The sequence below is a fragment of the Pygoscelis adeliae genome, unplaced genomic scaffold (assembly GCF_000699105.1).
Source record: "Pygoscelis adeliae isolate BGI_AS28 unplaced genomic scaffold, ASM69910v1 Scaffold167, whole genome shotgun sequence".
NCBI classification, from domain to species: Eukaryota; Metazoa; Chordata; class Aves; order Sphenisciformes; family Spheniscidae; genus Pygoscelis; species Pygoscelis adeliae.
The window spans coordinates 8,836,107-8,841,862 of record NW_008825428.1 but is presented as its reverse complement, the minus strand read 5'-3'; the positions used below and the strand labels follow the sequence as shown (position 1 = coordinate 8,841,862).

General features: G+C 35.5%; 1 protein-coding gene across 5 annotated transcripts in view; it reads right to left on the bottom strand.

The window, feature by feature from the left end:
• The window catches only part of SPOCK3 (sparc/osteonectin, cwcv and kazal-like domains proteoglycan (testican) 3), a 229,700-nt gene that overhangs the window by 223,004 nt on the left and 940 nt on the right, over positions 1–5,756 (bottom strand). The window lies entirely within an intron of this gene.

The following is a 5,756-nucleotide window of genomic DNA, read 5'->3' as shown; positions in this document are numbered from 1 at the left end:
TTCTTTATGTCATGGAGCATATCTTGGGGGGGGGGGGCAGGGGCAGGGCAGGATGAAACAACACGGGACAACCCGAACACAACACACGACTATTTAAACTTAAGTGCCTATTTAAAGGAAAGAGTTATGCTTGAAAACTGGCCAAGACTCGCAAACATATTAAGCCAAGCTATTATTTCTCCTTTCTGCGGCTAGTTACTTCAAATGCTTCAATGATCATGAAGTAATAGAGATGGAGGAGATGGGAAAAAAAATTGATGGTGTTAGTCTAAAAACATAGATATTCTAATTCCACTCATATTCCATTGCTTTCTACACTCTGCTTCCCTTTATAATATACCTCTTGCTCCAGACATCTTTCCTTTCTGATTGTAAAACCAAGACAGCCTATGCGGTTTCTGTTACTGTTACCATCTATTAGTGTTATTACAAAGCTATTTATACTACAGTATAATAAGCACAGATGGCTAGAGTCAATCCCAATAAGATTTAATGGTAAGACAAGAGAAGACTGGGTATCCATATCCACTAAACAACCTACAGCAAATAAAATAAAGATTATTCTTCGGAGAAAGGAGATAAAGATAAGATGAAACAATGTTGTCAGCTTTACTTTAGATTATGAGGGCAATCTAAAGAAAAGCACATTACAGTTTACTTAACTCCTAAACGTTAGCTATATAAAGAGCTTCCAAGCTAATACCTTTCAAGAGACAGTTAAGAGTTCAATGTTAACAATAGTTTGAGATTAGTAGACTCTGCCTTTGCAGACAAAAAAATACTTGTCACTAGAAACAAGCAGTAAAAACAGACCAGGGGAAAAGTAAGCAGGTGAAAGAAAAAAGGAATCCATACTCGAGAACAAACTAAAAGCACACATAAAAATCAGAAGCCTTTTTCTACAATACAGAAGAAATGAAAATTTAAGATTTCCATTACTCCCTCCCATTACAATTTTCCATGTTCAGTTTAGAAGTGCTGAACAATTAAATAGCTTCTTAAATTTCCTTAATTAATTAAAATTAATGCAAATTCCTAACATTTTCCTATATTTCACAGTTTAAAAAACAGTGGCCAAGTCTTAATTTATTAGTTTCATTTCAAAGGGAGTAATTATACGTGTAGGTACAAAATACTCATTCTTTCTGTCAGATCTCCTAGATTTCAATTTTTTTCCTCCTTCACTATATTAAAAAAAACTAAGATCACACAAAATAAGTCACGAAAAAAAGAGAAAGACTGATACCACTTCAGAATAGCCGATAACAAGTTTCAAGTAACAAACTGGCATGTGGAAAACAGATTCAATGCCCTAATTGAAAAAGTAACCTTAACTTATTAGCAAGTTCTTGCTTTAACTTAAGCCTAGGACAACATAATGAAGTAGTTCATCTTTCCTGTTCCGCAATTCCGTTTTTTCCTGATGTCATAATCATAATTTCCTATCAAAACATACGTATGTAGTAAAAGAGCTGCCCTACCCAGTGATAAGGAAAGAGGTATGCTTTATTTACCCTGACCCATAAAAAGTACAGGCCAAATAAGCCTACCAGACCTATTTTTACAGCTAATGAGTTAACATTAGCGAGGAAAGACTAATGAGTGCTGCACTATCCAATCCTAAATGCGATCTTCCTCTGAAGTACATTCACCACCCTCCATAAAATAGGAGGGATTCTAGCACAATGCAAAAACACTTGTTGAACAGAAGTCCTTCTCCTCTTCAAACAAGGTTATCAGTACTCCACTCTGGAAACATGAAAATCTTCCAAATATTTACATGGTGATCACGTAATAAAGTGCAAAAAACTTGTGATGAATCCTTTTTAAAACAGCCTTTGGCTTTCTTAGTTGTACAGAGATGCAGTTGTGTGGATGTACAGTTGGGCAGAGATGTTCTGCTCACAACTGTAAAGAAACAGCGGGTGTATAGTTGGTGGGGAGCTTAGCTGGGGGCCGGGGGGCGCTTGTTTTTGAGAAGCTTTAAACCTTCAAACAGACAAAAGAATAATGAATGCTGGCAATCACTGAATTGGTATTAAGACCTAGTATTCGATTCATCTCCTTTCCAAACACAGAGGTTTAGATTCCACTAATGTTGAAAAAACATATTCTTTAAATATCTTCAAAAGACTCATTTGGGAGGCCAACATGAACTGCCCAAAGTTGCCAAATGTTTTAGAAGGCAATATATTTGATGGTCAATATGAGAACGCTTCATAGTGAAGCAGAGTAAAAGGTAGTATTACCAGTGCAAACTTCCCCTTCATAGCTGATACGTTTTAAGGTCTGATACTTGAATTTTGTTCTACCTTCTTTACCTTTCGTAACTGTATTAAAATGGTAGGATGATAGTAACACTGTGGTATGATGCAACTGATCACATTGATCAGCTGATCATATTATTTCATAACAATACTATGCTACAGTTGAGTTGTGCAGTTTGTTTATATACTACAAGTATCTTTCACAACAAAGTTCCTGATGCATCTTAAATTTGCAAATACAGGAATTGCTTAAATTATGATCTCTCTGAAAAGAAAAAGTAAAAATCACTAACAAGCAAGTTAGATCATAAATAACTCTCCTTATTAAGCAGCAAGTAAAATTTACCATATAAAATACATTTATTATACAGTCCTTTTAATGAACACAAATGGACAAGACACTGTTTGCAAGTATCAATGACTAAAATGAGTTACTCTAAAGAATGTTGCTTCATGAATTTTACAGAAATAAAAACTGAAGTTTCTGAAAGGCTTTCAGATAGCAATACAACAGACAATTACAGTTGTGTGAAATTTTGTCCAACTGGCTGTAAAGACCACATAAAAAGACAAAGTGATTATAAATGACAAAGCCATTATGTTTTGTTCTAGGATTAAAAATAATACCATTATTTGGAATCAAGTCATAAAGAGAATAAAGAATTATTCCTATACTTTGTTTTTCTCCACAGATTTACAGCATTATGAGTAATGAAGGTTTTATACATAAGATTTAGGATGTTCTAAGTAGGAGAGTACAAATGTAATGCCATTACCTGATTACATTTTTTAAAAGGAATAATCTTCATTTTAGACAACCTGTGGTCTTGTATATACATTTTTATCAAATGTCTGGTGCAACCATCATCATAGACAAGACCAATAGCACAAAGCACTATAAGAAAATACGAATGAAGAAGATTCCTCTGACTTAGCATCTACTAAAGAACCTCAATTCCCAAGCATGAAATAAAGGACACGTACACATGGGCTAGGACATTGCAGCATCATGACACCGTTGGCTGTTGAAGCAGCCTAACCAGGCAGCTTGAAAAACCTTAATAAACACATCAACCCTGAGACTTATTTTAGTGACAGACATAAGAGCTGCAGCTGCTCAGCAACTGGACTGCAGCAGCACTAAGATTTGGGTAAAAACTCTTCCTCCCCAGGTACTACAGGCAAAAAGTAAACATATCCTTGAATATAACCCAAAACATTTGACTCACACACACAGGTTGTGAGAGTAGATATTTGAAGAATACACTTCTTCCCCCCCCATCTTTAAGACGGAAAGTCTCCTATTTAAGAAAGAGCCCATTCTCAATTTTTGCACAAGATGTGAGAAGATGCACAAGATGCTCTAACATGCACCTAGCTTCCCACTGTTCCACATTAAGGCACAGTTCTTGCCTAGACCTATTTCGTTATTTTCAACAGATTTGTCAGAATCTTTGAAGAGAATTGAAGAGTCAGTTATGGTTTTGCCTGTAAAAAGTCCTGAAAAGTTCTTAGCTAATATTTTCATGTTAATAATATCCTCTGAAATATCAGATTTGTCAGTAAAGGTTATTAAGAGAGTTAGGTTTGGGGGTTTTGCGTCTGTTTTTTGCCTTTTTTTTAAATAAAAGACCATATCCTGGTTTATTAGGTTTTGTAAGGGTTTCCTTTCAGAATGACTATGTTCTTTCTCACTGTGATCTAAAACTCTAAGAAACTGAGCCAATGAGCCAGAAGTCAGGGTCATTATCTTCCACATTAATCAGTGCTGTCAGTTAAGTCTTAAGTTAAGCCTTTAAATACTTCTTTTCACACCAGAATTCCATCTCACCCTTAATACCCTACATCTGTAGGGTATTTAAAGCGTGCAAAAAATATGCTACTCTCTGACCAGAGAATTAAATTACAAACACAGGCCTTGCATACCTTTATTTTGATTTTAACTCTGCAAGACAGTTACCCCTACCTATGTTTAAAATGCAGTTGTGCTGCTCCTTAACAGGAGGCAACATTTGAATCACTAATTAAATTGCTAATCACAATTTCAAAACCAACAAATTACAGTCATACAAGTATATTTACCAATTATATAAAACTGTAGGATGTTAATAAAACTTCTCCACCATGTAACATTTAAGGATGATAATTGATCAGTGCTTCTTACAAGTAAGATATTTCTCTAATGAATTCTTGTGCAGGTAGATTAACTCATAATTTACAATTTTTTACAATTATATCTTATGAATTACTGAAAACCATCCATGCTTTAAAGAGAGAGCCTTGTGAAGTATTAGGACCATCCACAAATATTCCAGATCGAGTACCAACCAATAGGATATAAGCATTCTGCACAAGAAATAAAAGCATATTCCTCACTGAAGTACCAGCCTTACAAAACTTAAACAGTGTAAAAATAAATAAGCCAGCATATTTGTAAATTGCCTCAGAAGAATCAGTATGCAGTACTTCCTCAAAGCAGTCACTCTTAAAACCCCTGGGGACACCTACTTGTCACAGAATAAATTATCTGGCTAATATCCAATATTACAGTCTATGTCAGTGGGCACCCAGGAGACAGGCATTACAGAGCACTTAGCTTCCTCAGCCTTGCAGGGTAGTCCTTACATAAATGATTTTGCCCAATTATAAAACATAACTGATGTACTTATTTTAGAGTTTTCTAGCAGCAGCCTTTCATCCTAAAACATTTATTTAGCACTGCATATTTTTTTCCAAAATCACAGGTCCCAAAATACAGTACACTGAACAGGTTTTTTTTCACATCAGCAGAAGTTTTTAAGACATTCAACGCAAACAAAAATTATCTGAATACTAATTTAAGTATTCTCTAAAATTATGCTTTTTCATAGAAACTATTGGGGAAATAAGTTCTCCCACAGCTCTAACAGTAGCTCTTCTTTCCTAGTTACTTAACATAAATAGCAAAGTTTGCATCCCACATGCAACATATATATAAAGCTAGAAAACACATGCATCACAAGTACGCTACAGCTCTCAGAAAAACAAGAGACTTCTCAGAGACATTTACTTCAGTTCACTACAGCAAACCACAGTCACCAGCAAGCTGCAGCACGAGAAACCTGTTGACTCTGAAGTTGCAAACCACATCAACGCTTTACACCAAATCAAAGAAATAGAGTAAGCAATACAGTAAAGCTAAATAGAAAATTATTTTGCATGCTTGGAATTCAGATTTTTAAAAGCAACATCAAAGAATGCAGGATATTGGAAGATCAAGTAAAATGTTTTTCACTGAAAGAAATGTGAAGGACTTTTGAAAACTGATTGGGTTTTACCCAACTTGCAACAAAAAGAGAACGAACTAAGCGCAAAAGCGAAGCACTCTGGAGGACGAGAGCCACCTTACAGTAGCAGGTTTCGTAACTGATGAGATTCGGGTCAGATTGGGTCTGCTGTTCACGCACTCCGTGCAAGGCACTCCGGACGCACCATTTATACAACTTACCG